This window comes from Macaca nemestrina, chromosome 2 (genome assembly GCF_043159975.1).
Source record: "Macaca nemestrina isolate mMacNem1 chromosome 2, mMacNem.hap1, whole genome shotgun sequence".
In the NCBI taxonomy this organism is placed as follows: domain Eukaryota; kingdom Metazoa; phylum Chordata; class Mammalia; order Primates; family Cercopithecidae; genus Macaca; species Macaca nemestrina.
The window spans coordinates 61,634,526-61,649,483 of NC_092126.1; positions in this window are offsets into that span (position 1 = coordinate 61,634,526).

Consider the following 14,958-nt stretch of genomic DNA (forward strand, 5'->3'; position numbering starts at 1 on the left):
ACTGGAAGCAGGCAAGGAGGCCAGTACAAGGAGGTGAGGCTTTAGTCCAGTTGCCACAGTTAGACGCTGGGGATGATGGTGGGATCTTAGTTAGGACTCTGGGTTCCAAGTGGCAAAAACTCTAACTCAAACTGTCTTAAACTAAAAGGAGATTTGTTGATTCATGCAATTAAAAAGTCCAGGGGTTAATCTAACTTGAGATATAGTTGAATCCAGATGCTCCAATCATCTATTTCTTTCCCTTCAATTCTTTTGTTTTCCTTTATGTGGCTTCCATCTGCCACCTAGAAGGGTGCCTGACAGGATAGATATTTACCAAAGATTAGTTAAATGCATAAATGAATGAGCCCTTCAGTTTGGCAACCCCAGCTGAAATCTGCATAGGCAAAGTCCTAGATGGACTCCAGTTTAGTCCAATTTGATCATGTGCTTAAATTGAAACCAGTTACTGGTGATGGAGAGGATGGAACATACTGATTAGGCTGGACTGGCTGGGTCCAGGAATAAGCAATACTTTGTTCAGTTTTATCTCTCCATCCTTTCTTGTAGGCTCCTTTAGGGAATGGCCTCTTACCTTTCTTTTGTATCCTCTGCAGAGATTGGCATAGAACTAATGCATAGATTTTAGTGAACAAATGTTTGTTTTTCTCCTCTGACCAGAATGACTCTTAATAAACAAAGGTGCTAAAATAACTGGTTTTAACATCTCCTTTGAAAACTATGCAACAAAAGATGTGAGTGAATTCAGAACTTCATATATTGCTTCCAGATAATTTTCATGTGCATAAATATAAGTGGCAAGTAGGAATTTTGAATTCATTCTAGTCACCATAGAAAGCTATCCTTTCAACATTTTAAATGCAATTAAAAGAGTAAAATTTAATGAATATATTCTTTAACAGGAATAATTTTCACAGAAAAGCTTATCTTTCCATTGGCATATTACTGGTGGGGGAAAAAAATCTAACTTCTATCCCTCGAGCAGAATTAAGGAATGGTTAATTTTTAAAATATTTTCACCCAATGTTTACCTCCTTTATAATCAGAACCTGACTCTAAGTGTTGCACTGCCCTCTTCATCAACAATAGGACTGTGTTATACGAATACTAGAAAATGGTACTGAAAATGAATTCAAGCACATAAAAGCAACTTTACAAGTAGGCTCTTCTTTCTAAGTCCATGGGGAGCTGACTTTTCTCAAATGCTGGAATGTTTCAGTGATTTGGGCTAGCAAGAATAGGATAAATAATCATTACAGACTGCAGAGGACTATGTTTTTCTAATAGAAAAGGGAAGAGATTCTTTTTCCTTGGAGAATCCTTCCATTTTATTAGGTTGGTGCAAAGGTAATTTCAGTTTTTGTCTAATTTTAATGGCAAAAACTACAATTACTTTTGCACCAACCTAATATATTTGAAATGGCCTTGCAATGATATAACAGAACAGCAATCTGTGTGGATCCCCTTTTTCTTCCAACTCTAACTTAACAGAAATGGAAATATACCCATGTTCAATGTAAAATTAAATATACTTGCAGTATATTTATCCTACCTGATCACTATTTAACTCTTTAACCATGTTCTTCCTATATCATTATTATAGCATTATCTCCTGAGAGATACTGTGTATAAGACATATAATGACTTAAAAAAAAACCTATGTGACTGATACCTCAAATAAAAACAGGCCCGTCATTATTTTATAGGCAGACCTGGTATTAAAGTGTCTGAAAATCAATAGAGACTACCTTGATAAAGATAACTCTAGCATTCAGAATAAATAAGACATTAAACATCATTTTATGTGTGTGTATATTTATCTCTTATTAAATCTTGTCTTTCTCTGTCAGCTTCTCAGAATTAAGATTAGATCAACCATTGGAGGGAATGAAAATGATGATGATGCTGTACTGTGGTGTAACCAGAACATGTTGGGAGGATTTTGTGAGTGGTGTTTTATCTATATTCTGTATTTACATAATGGCCACAGATGTTACTGTTTTTCTTACCTATTATGGTAGATGACATTTGGGGTGGAGGACATGTATATGATTAACTCCTCGAAAATACTGTATTTTGCATATAGATGGAAAAATCTACTTAACAGGTCTAGATATCTTATAATGTTCTATTCAGAAAGTCTGATCACCCAAAAGACATCAGAACCACTACTACCAAATGCAATGAACAGGTTAAAATACATGACTAGTGATATCCTATTGGTTTGACAAATAATCTTACCTTAAGGTGGAGAAAAATCTGTCTAGGAGATGGACTAAAGGGATTACTTGTTCAAACCTTCCACTGTTCTTTTTGTAGCATTTTGTAAGTGCTGTCAAATGACACTTACTACTTGAGGAAATCGTAGCTTAGTGCCTTCAGAATCTCTACAAAAACTACTTGGGTATTCAAATGCTTTTGCTAGCTTAGAATTTAAGCTATAAACACAATGGGTGGAAAGTGCAAATGGAACATTTTCTAAGAGTGAACTTTTTGAAAAATTGGCCTTTCTCTAAGAGTTTTTATTGTTTTTCAAAATATTAGCTGTACCATGGAGAATTTTAGTAAATACAAAACACTATTTTGAATCACAGTTAAATTTTGAATCATTCAGATACACTTTTCTCGTATAGGCAATAACCAACATGTTACCATCTGAAGCTTCAGTGACCTTCTACGTAATTGTGCTAAACAATGAAAATTTAGTCAATATTCTTTAGCATTCCTTTTGCTTAGTAACTTGTATTCATTTGTAGCTTTCTGATGTCAACCTGATTGATTGTGCATATCTGGGTGCCGGTGCATCTTTTGGAAGGAAGACTTGCTTTCCAGAATGTATTAATATTGATTGTCACCATATTGCAACCAGAGAGATATCAACGTGCACTTACAATTTCATCCAGTTTAGTAAAGGTTCTAGCTGACAGAGTTTAATTCATATATAGATATTGTGAATGGCCCCTTGCAGATATTACATGAGGGCGAAAAGCCCTGCCCAGAAATATCTCCCATTTCTAGGGTGCCTGAAATTCCACTTAATAATATTTACTACTTTGGGTTAAATATTTTTTTTTTTGGTTAATCTTAAAGACTATAAACCTTAGTATGAAGTAGTTTCTCCTAATTGTATTTACTTCACGTTATGGAAATACATATTTTCTTGGTTGGAAGGTAGTGTTAAATGGAGAAAAAGCACTGTATATAAAAAGACACTTTGGTGGTAAATTCAAGTTTCTTCAAAGGTTTTGGTAATGGCCAATCATAGTGGGTGAAAAAGATCTTTTTCAGAAACCCTGGCTTTAAAAAAATTGATGGTTAATAATTGTACATATTTGTGGGGCACAAAGTGATATTTTAATACATAGTATGTGTAGTGATGGAATCAGGGTAATTAGCATATCTATCACCTCAAACAATTACCATTTGTTTGTGTTATAATAAATTATTCTTAACTATACACACCCTACAGTACTATAGAACACTAGAAATTATTCTTCCTATCTACCTGTAATTCTGTATCCAACCAACCTCTGCCTGTTTCCCCCTCCCACCTACTCTTAGCCTCTAACAACCAGTGTTCTACTTTCTACTCTAACAGGTCAACTTCTTTCGCATCTGCATATGAGTGAGAACATGTGGTTATATTTTCTAGTTACTCTAATTCTGGTTAACCAAGACACTAGGTTACAAAACAGTAAACACAAAACCAGAATAATCCGATTTTCAAAAAAAAAAAAAAAAAAAAAGGAATACAACAGGTTACCAATGCTGTACACTAGAACGGATTGATCCTTTTTTTTTTTTCTTTTTGCAGATTGATCCTTTCTTCCTTTTTGCAAATAAAATAACACCTGTTAATTATCTGGGATAGAGTAATTGGAATTTGAATTAACAGTGGTAGAAACAATAACAAACAATATGATTAGTTAAAAAGTAACATTTCTAAAATAACTGAAAACATGTATATGTATTAGAGACCTCTGTCTTTTGGAACTACATAGTTGACCAGCCAGTCACTCTATGATAGGAAATCACTTTTCTGGTACAGTTTTGAAAATAACATTAATTAGTGGTTTGACAGAGATGTCTGTGAATTGAGGTGTGAGGCACTGAGGGATAACAATGCTGTTATCCCTGTCACTTGCTGGAGTAGGTTCTGGCCCAGAGTGAATGGAGGAGACTCACAACATAGTGGACCTTTGAACGGGGTTGAGATGAGGGCAGAGTTCATGGGGTATGATGACTGGAGGCCAGTGAGCAGGGATCGAATCATGCCCAGTGCTGGCTTTTATTGTCTGTACTGTCTTGCTGGGTCCTTTAGAAAGGTGACAGGATAATTTGCTCACCGAGAAACTAATGATGGTGACAAGCTTCATTTGAAATAAGGAATGATTAGTTAGAAAACTGAATAACAATGCAAGTTGACATAAGAGCAACCATAGAATGGTAAATGTTAAAACATGTTTCCATTGTTAAATGAATGCTGTGCCTCCTGTTGATTGGTTCTGTTTTCACTGTGATTTGGGATTTGCCATGACTTCTTTCTCTTCAAACTCCTGTTATTGTTGATTGCATGCTTAGAATAGGCATTAGAGGCAAATGCATCAGGTTTGCAGTAGTTATCTCTGGATAGAGGTATCATGGGTGATTTTTATTGTCTTACCTTTTTCCCTCCATTTTCTAAATTTTGGTCATGAATATTAATTACTTTTGTTGCATGAAAAATAAAGCATAAATATATATATATAGATACATACATATATAAAAATTAAAAAAATAGCAATAATAGGGTATTTTGATCTCTGGACATGATGAACACATCAAACCTAATTCTGCCAGCTGGGGAAGCTGTATCCTTTGCACAAACTGGACTAGTTGGAAGCCAGAGTTACATTCTTCATAACTGTGTCAAGTATATCTCTTCTCCACTATTCTAATTGCCTCCCTAAAGGGCTGAAACTGTTAAATTATCAAATGCTTAATTTACTGCAGGGAGTAATTTACTTACCATGTAGGATTATATCAAACAAACATGTCTTAATTTGAATTAGAAAGCTGACCTGTTTGTAAACGGCCACCCCACTGATACTTTGATTTAGGACTTTAAAACTAACAAACAAGACAATTTGAAAAAGGGAGAGGTTTCCATTATGTTAAGAAATACTGCTTTGGAAACAAATTGATAGAATTACCTTAGATTTTAAGTCTATTTTAAACGATAGCTTCTAGCTCACTCTTAGTATAAATGCTAGTGTAGTCTCTGAATTTTTAAAAATACAGATCAAGTCTTACTTTTGCTTAGGCAAAATTCTACTAAATTATATATATATGTGTATATATACACACACATATACATGCACACATATATCCATATATAGATATATGTGATAATATCTCTTAAATATTTTATTCATAATTTATTCATATATTGCTTAATTTTAGAAAAGGATTGACGTAGCTTACATCCAGTTTCTATGGAAAGAAATATAGTTGTTTCGCTTCTTCAAACAAAGCTGCAGTTAGCATCTTCTCATTCATGTATCAGAGCTTTACTATTTTTCACCATAAATAGCCAGATGTAGGATTACTAAGTGAAACATAGGTTTATTGGGTTACAGTTGTGCTTATTCCTGTCCTCATGAGCAGAAGTAGAGTCTATTTCTCTAAAACTGGCCATGCTGGGTGTTATGGCTTTTATAAATTTGTGCCAATCTGATCACTGAACAAAGGTATCTCACTTCTATTTCAATTACATTTGCCTGACTACTACTGGTGAGACTGAACATCTCTTCTGTGTCAACTGGTCATTTATATTTGTTCTGCCACTTGCCTTACATAGCTTTTGCCCAATTTTTGATTGGATTGCTTTTTTTTTCATATCAATATATAAGGGCCTTAAGTATTTTATGAACAATACCCTTTTGTTGGCCATCTGGTTTGCAATCTTTTTTCACTCGTGTCATTTGAGATTTTTAATGACATCTTTTGCTAAACCAAACTGTTTAATTTTTATGTCATCAAATATTTTGATCTTTTCATATATGGCTTTTAGATTTCCTGTCTAGCATAGAAAGATCTCCTCTCTCAGCTTATGAAATAGTTTCCTATTTATTTTTAAAAGTTTGATTAATCCATTAATTTTACACGTAAGCATTTAGTTCATTTGGAATTTATTTTTTAAAGGAGGGTGAGGTAAAAGTTTACCTTTTTTGTCTTTCACATGCATAAGCAATTGTTCAAGCACCATTTATAAACAAATCACCTTTCCCATTTAAATTTAAATACTACCTTCATTCTACTTTAGCTGTTCATGCATACTGAAAGAGATAATTAAAACACAAAACTTGAAGTCCACACTTTATCAGTCCAGTTGACTAATGCAATTTAATGGTAAATAAAATATGCTTTTTAAACAATGTGCATGAGTGTGCACAGACATACCTTTCCAATATGATACTAGCACCTCCGTTTACTAATTGCCCTTGAAATTCATATAATGCATGTGGCTCATAATGACCCTTGTTCGGTAGTTTTCATGCCTGTACTTTCTGAATTGTAGCTGGTCTAGGGAAGATATTTTTTGCTACTGGATATTTTTGGGTATAGTAACCCATGTCACATTTTAATAATAAATTTCTGTTGACACTATGAATTGTAAACTACAAAATTAATCATCTAAACCTGTTAAGAGAGTTGGTGTACATTTATTGTTTATGTATTTCTTTAATTTAGCCTTATCGAAGTTCATCAGCTATATTGTACATAATCAATTTGTTTTTGATTTAATACTATTTCATGATATATATTTATTGTGGTTCAAGTAAATGAGCTTGTATTGGCAATTTTGCTAGACATAAATATAACCAAAAGTCATGAGGTTTTATACACTGATAAAGGTTTTTAAGTGGCAGAACTCTTATTTAATGGAATATTTTTGATCTGATTTGAGAAGATAAATTGATTTGAGATTATTATTTATACCACTGTAGTAATTGATTTAATGGACCACTGTTCCAAAGATTTGTATGTCACTTATGTGACTGTGTTAGAACCAGTTCTTAAAGAAGTAATTCCAGAAATTAAGAAGGTATACATACGATCTTATCATAACTTAAAAATCTGAATTTCTCCCTGTTTTTCTTCATTTTAATTTTGAAGATAGCGAATATACATACAAATGTAAGTAAATTTTGTTTGCTTATTTTAATGCCCAGTGACCCAAGAATAGGTGAGATGAAAATAAATAAATGGGGGCTCACAGTGAATGTAAAGGGAAGTAGCTGGCTTTTAGCTTTCCATGGCATGATGGTCAGTGGTATTTCTGAATAGTCCAGCTCTCCCTCTGCTGGACATATCCCAGGTCACCCTCCCTGTCCCTGTGAATTAGGTGTTGCCATGTTACTTGTTTAGCCAGTGAAATATGAATGAAGTGCCATGTTTACTTCCAGCCTGAGTATGAGAGCTGTGTGCCTGCCCTCTTTCATTTGACCGAAGGCATTTTTGACGCTGGAAGTGCTGTTCGCCTGTTTGCCAGAGTGAGGACAACACGAAGAGTCCCCTTTTGTTCTGCAGTGGATAGGGAGTGTGAATGGGAACTAAACCTTTGCTGTTTGAGGATTTGTGTGATTTGGAGGTTGGTGGTGGTTACAGCATAGCCTAGCTTATCTTTTAAGATAGAAGCCTCTTAATGCTGAGAAGCACTATCGAAGCAATTCTGAAAGGCAATAGGTGTAAGGTGTACAGTTAGTTTTCTTTCAAGCTTATTATGAACCTTGGGAATCGTTGATTGATTGCCTCACCCAAAGCTGGGCCAGTCAAATTGTCTTTCACAGGAATTTGGATTAGGCACTGAGAGAAACACAGTCTTAGGTTTGACTGGATAGAGTGACAAGTGACATTGACCTGGAGGCTGTTGGCCTCTTGTATGTACAGAGAAGCAGTGGAGAGTGTTAGGCAGGGACCCGGACCCGACATGGTGGCACCACTCAGCGTAGCAGGCCCTTTGTTCGAGCAGGCCGTTTGTTTCGAGACTTCCCTCCCTCTTTAAACACACCCTCAGACTTACATACATCAGAGGTTCCAGTTGGGCAACCACACCCCCCCATGACCCGCAGCTCACCTGCATTCCACAAGTTCGTAAACAGCAGTTTCGGTTACCAGTTTCCAAAGACCCCTTCCTCGTGACCCTTACTCAACTCCTGCCCTAGTAGTTTCAAGACCCCCCAGACCCTGTTTGCACAACCAGCTTCCCTACCTCTCTGGCTATAAAAAACCCCTACCCTCCTCTGTCAGCGTGACTTCCTCAGCCTGCACCTTTGGACCGAGGAACCTCGCCTGCAAGCCTAATAAAAGGCTATTCTCACTGCCATTTGCCTTGTGTCTTCGTTCCCGGTTTGGCTCCAGCCTCAGTTTACCTTTACAGAGAGCAGTCATAGAGAAGGCAGAATGAAACATGCATATAGAGGGCCCGGTGACTGTGGGTGGAGAGAGGAAACAAGAGGGGGAGAGGAAAAAAGAGAGTGACAGCAAGAGCGAGTGAGCGAGCGAGCGAGAGAAGTTCTTGATTCGGCTGCTTTGGTTCCTGATGACTCTCTAGTTTCTGGTCTTCCTCCTTTCCAGGGATGCTGTGAGAAACATGTATGTTGTAGTAAATCCTCCTCTCGCCACCTTTTCCCCCTAAAGTGGTTCAATATGGGTTTCTGTTATTTAACACCCCAAATCACTGGTTAAGGCTATACTCATTGCAGGTACTGCACCCAGGCCCTCTGACAGTATTCCTAGGAAGATTCAGAGCAGCAATTTCCTTTTCCATTTGTGGGTCTGCTTGGCCATGGAGTGAGGGTATGCATCTGCCACAGGACCACCTGGCAGAATGCCCTAATAATAATATCTGTTAATTATGAAAACAAAACTGAAATACTTTCATCCAGATGGTAAGGAAAATAGGGTGTGACTGGTGCAATACAGTGGAGAGTCTGTTGAGTTTTGCTAACTTTCTCAACTCATGGTGTATGAGAAAATCTGAGGCTAAGATGCCGAAAACCCACAGAACATTATTATAACACCAATTTTGGAAGTCTCCTATTGGATATAGGGTTTCTCATTAAAGGGAAAGACATGTATACAACATCTAACATAGAACCATATGGAAGGGGGGCTCCTTTCTGATGCTTCAGAAAAGTTTTGTGATCAGGTAGGAAGGGCATTGCTACCCCCTGAGGGTAATTTATAGTAAGAAAGCCTAGAGAGAAATAAAGGAGAGTATGCAGCATCCAAATTGTGAAATAAATGAGAATCTCTCTTATTCAGTGATGACCCACTCAAGTCCCAATTGCATCCTTGATGCCTTCCAAAAGCAAGGAAAAACGTGAAGGTTTTCCAGCAGGGTTGCAATAAAACTAAAAATATGTTTACATTAAGGTCTCTCATTGCCCACTAGAGTCTTGGGGCCAGTTTTAACAATCGTTGATTTAACTTCTGGAGTAAAGGTGTACAACCTGGGCAGGAGAGTGGGAGTTGGTTGACTGTGAATGAAGAGGGCAGGGTAAGAATTACAATTAGGCTTGATAGAGTTTTGTTAAAAAAAAAAAAAGAGAGAGAGACAGAAATAATTGAAATTGGGAGGATTCCGTCTAGATCTTATACACCTTTTATGACTGTTCCAACTGAAATAACATTTTATAGTTTAATTAATTACATTTTTGTCCATTCATTCAACAAGTTTTTATTAACCACATAGTTTATGCCAGATAATATGTAGATTGTAGGACTACAGCAGTTCTGTCTTTTTAGATCTCTTTGTCTCATTTGAATATGACAGCTATAAAACTATACTTTGCTAATAAAGAGTTTACTTCATTTATTTGAACCCTACACAGTTCCAAAAGGGATTTAAGGAGGTTCAAAAATTATTTCAAATAACTCCATATGGGAGTTGTATTTGAATTATTTAAGTCCCATTCAATGGGAAGTAGTGCGAACTGCTGTTCTAAACTTACAGGTGCATATGCTTGTCATCCAGTGGTGATGAATAATGAAAATGGAAACAGGATCCTGAAAATTCACAAAAGAAAACAAAAGTCTGTGTTTTGACAATATATCTCCCAGTGACAGATGATATTATATATCTATAGCATGAAGACTCTGTATTATTATGTTTTTAAAAAAATCTACTGTTGAATAGGTAATGTCAATGCATGCCATGTAATTCTAAATATGCAAATGACATACAAAAAAAGTGAGTTTCCTTCCTGCTCCTCTACCCCAGTTACCTAGCTCTTTTTAAGGCAATCACTTTTTTGTTTATTCTTCCTGAGATAATTTACACAACTTGCAAATATGTGGGTGTGTGTGTATTAATTCCTACATTAATAATACCATATTATACATTGCTTTGCTCCTTACTCTTTGTTTAATATATCTTGGAGACCATTTCTTATCTGTATATGTAATGCTATTTCATTTTTTAATGGCTTCATATTATTTCATTATATGAATAAACTGGAATTTATTTACTAGTTATCTATTTGTGGACATTTAGATTGTTTGTAATTTTTGCTTCTATAAAATGTTTCAGTAAACATCCTTATACAGGCCAGGCACAGTGACTCACACCTGTAATCCCAGTACTTTGGGAGGCCATCGCGGGTGGATCACCTGAGGTCAGGAGTTCGAGACCAGCTTCGCCAACATGATGAAACCCCATCTCTACAAAACTACAAAAATTAGGTGGGGATGGTGGTGGGTGCCTGTAATCCCAGCTACTTGGGAGGCTTAGATGGGACAATCACTTCAACCTAGGAGGTGGAGGTTGCAGTGAGCTGAGACCATGCCACTGCACTCCAGCCTGGGCAACAGAGTGAGACTCTGCCTCAAAAAAAAAAAAAAAAAAAAAAAAAAAAAAAACTTTATACAAATATCTTACATATAAAGTGAAACTGCAGAGTCAAAGGGTATGCACACTTTACATTTTGATAAATATTGTCAATTGTCTGTCATTTATGTTGCATCAATTTATAATCTAACTGGTTATATATAAAATTCCTTTCTTTTTTATACTGTCTTCAAAACTCTGTGTTTTAAAATATTTTGATCTTTGCTTACCTAACAGGGTAAATGGCATCTCATTAGAGTTTTAATTGGTGTTTCTCTGAATGTAAATGTGTTTGTACATCTTTCTATGTTCAAGAGAAATTTTTATTTTTAGTGAGAAATCTGTTCGTATTCTTTGCTCCTTTTTCTATTGGTTTGTTGGCTTTTTTTCTTATTGTTTGTAGGACTTCTTTATTTATTAAATAAATCATTTGTCTGGAATATGAGTTGCAAATATGATTTTGTAATTTGTTTACTTTTTTACTACTCAGAAATTTTAAATATTGGTGAAATTTATTGCTCTTTTCTTGTTTTTCCTGGATTTTGTGTCATACTTAGACCATTCTGACTCAGATTAAAAATTAATCTTGTTTTCTTCTATGGTTTTATGGTTTGATATTTCAGACTTTTATCTTTAATCCAGTTGGAATTGATTTTATTAGAAAGTGTGAAGTAATGACCCTATGTTCTTGTTTTTCCTACTGGCTGGCCAGTCAGTGGTCTCACCATGCAGGACTTTTAAAGATGGATTTAGAGTAGTCTGAGAAGTTTTATAGCAGTGAGATCAGGCAGAAAGGAGCTCTCAGGGATCCCAGTGATAAATTCCAACACTTTCCTTTGCCTATACTGCTTTTATCTCTCTCCCTGCTCCCACCTGGGTTGCTCTTGATTTTTGTTGTTTTATCTAATCCCTGGGTGTTCCTAGAATAGTCTCCTACCTCCCAGGGGAATTGGATTAGCCTTCCTGCTTCCTGTAGGAAGACAGGAATAAGCAGGTACACACCTATATATGTCTATGTGATGAGACCCTTGACAAGCTAGACTAAGCTGTGAGGCGCATTTGAGGCCAGGTGATCAGCATTATCTCACATTCAAGCTCCCTGGGCCTTTGAAGAGTGGCTAACTTGCTGATGAGGTCCCAGAGGTTCTCTGGGACCTCATCAGATTGCGGACTCCATGTTTTTATAAAATAATTTTGCTGTTTTCCTGAACAGCTATTTATTGGAGGATATTGTTTAGAAGTTGGTGTAAAATATACTTAATGATATGCTTATATCTCTGTGGGTAAGCATATTATTTCTTGATAAGGTTTGGCCGTGTCCCAACCCAAATCTCACCTTGAATTGTAATAATCCCCACGTGTCAAGGGAAGGGCCAGGTGGAGATAATGGAATCATGGGGGCGGTTTCCCCCATACTGTTCTCATGGTAGTGAATAAGTCTCGTGAGATCTGATGGGTTTATAAATGGGCGTTCCCCTGTGCAAGCTTTCTTGCCCACCTACCGCCAGGTAAGACATGTCTTTGCTCTTCTGTTGTCTTCCGCCATGATTGTGAGGCCTCCACAGCCATGTGGAACGGTGAGTCAACTAAACCTCTTTCTTTTATAAATTACCCAGCCTCAGGTATGTCTTTATTAGCAGTGTGAGAATGGTCTAATACATGTGTCAATACATATAACTTATTTATGGATTTCCTATTCTTTGTGTAGTTTTTAGTCAATAGGGACTCTAAAGGCTGACCTCATTTCTCCAGTGGCTGCAGCTTTTCTAGGAAGGCAAAAATGACTTCTTTGGAAAAAAGCTTGGCAAAAAGCATGGTATTGAGAAAGCTGATGCCAGCACCAGGCTTAGTTTCCTCTTTTCTCTTGACCACACTCCCTCTCACCTCCTTCATCATTCCCTCAGTCTCTCATTCCCCTACACCTGGGGCCCTCAAACGTCCTCCCCTTCATAACTTCTGTCAAGAATTCAGTGTATAAACACATTCAGGCCCCCCATATTTACAAAATGAGCCAACACCCCTTAGCCATTTCAATCTCCCTTTGAACTAATATCTAAATCTCTCATCCCTCTTCTTTCTGAAATTCTTGAAAGAATAGTTTATTCTTTCACTTGTTCATTCCTCAACCTTCTGATGTCTGGGCTCACCCCTATCATACCATTAATGTGACTATTGTTTGGGGGCAGCAATGTCACCCTTTAGTTGCCAGAACCAGTGAAGATTGTCTAGATGCCATGTTCATGATAGAGCACTCTCCACTGGACTTATGCCTTAGGTACTGCTCATCCCCTTCTTCCTTCCAATTATGACAATGTCCTCGTTTCCTCTAGTCTATCTCCCTCTCAAAGGTGAGCTCCTCTTCTCACTCCTTAAGCATCAAGCAGTCCCCAGGGTTCTGGCTTCAGCCCTTGTTTTGATTGCTTCACATGTGATATCATGATGTGGATGAAACCACGCAACTGTTGGGTACCAACTGTTGTATCTATCAGTATATCCCAGTAGGCTTTACCCTGAACCCTAGATTTGAAAATCTAGCCAACTGATGGTGGTCCCAAAGGCCTTCAAACACAGACAAGGACTGGGCTCAGCATCTATATTCTATATTGCTCCCTCCTCTTCTTCCTCCATTCTGCATCTGATTCAACAGCATCACCTTTCACTCAGTTGCCCAGAAAGGACACCAAACAGGGGATCTTACTGCCTGTTCTTTCTTTTACCCTCACATCCAGTGAAGAACCAGCTTCTGGAAATTTTGCCTCCCATGTCTTTAATTTCTTCTCTCCTCTGCCTTAGTTCAGGACTTCGGCCATTCTCATCTGGACTACTTTTAATTGGACACTTTGATTCTGGTTAGACCCATTTTTCATACAGTTAACAAAGGCATCGCTTAAAAATCTCTTACTATGCCACTTTTATATTGCTCCGTGTTGCTGTGGGATAAAGCCAGCCTTTTTTGGGTTGCATTACAATACGCTCTGATCTGCTCTGCCTGCTTCTCTGCCCATTTCTTGCTATTCCTTGCCTGGTTCTTCTTTCACATTCCACAATGCAAAACAGCTGTAGTTCTCGTCTGGCCTCTTTGTTCAGGCTGTGCCCTCAGTCCATCCCCTCTTTATCTTTCATGAAGTGATTACTCTCCTCTAATACAGCTCAGGCTTCATCCCCTGGGGAAAGTCTCCCCTGAGGGCTCCCCATTCTGTTTAGGTAGGCTTCTTGAGAGATTCAAGATACTCAGTGCCTATCTCTATCATTTCTCTTATCCTACTCTTTATTTCTTCTAAGTAATTAGTGTTTAAGCATCTTACCCCCTACTCTGGGCTTAGGGCAAGGATATATACTGTGTTCTTATATTTCCTGTGCTGAACTCAGAGCTTAGCACATGTTCTAACTCAGGGCTTGTTAAATTAATCTTGAATGACTGGTTGAAATTTAATGACTATTTGTACGTAGATAAGCATGGCATTGTTGACTCAGAAAACATTTCAGGAAACACTTTTTATTAAACCAGATATAAATACAAATTCACATTTTTTTCTCAGGTTTATCAAGAATCTGAAGCAGACATACTAAGCAAATTACATTTCTCTGCCTTTCCATTTTTCCTTTTCTCGGATTCTTTTTTAACTTGGTGTCTCTTGAGCATTGTTGAACATACTTGTATTCTCTTATTGTGATGCTACTGAAAGATATAGATTAAGAGGAGGATTGCAATATTTGTAAATGTAGGAATAAATATTGAAACGATTTCTTTAAAATCTGCTTTAAAGGCTGTTTGAAGCAATTTTTATAAAAAAGTTAGCCAGTTAAAAAAATACTCAGAAGACATAGATACCTTACTCCAGTACCAGATGATATTAACTTAAGGGACATTACAATTGTGGTACCTTGCCATGAATTTCTCTGTGGAACAATTATTCTACAGACCAGCTCAGCTCTTGAATTAGTGTTACTAGTAGAGTCTCTTAAAAAACTATGTTTACTGATTGACACCATAATAACAGCACTGCATGCCCGATGGTGGATATATGGTATTTGATTGTTGTTCCATATTACTGAGACTTCATCCACAATCAATTATCAAAGCA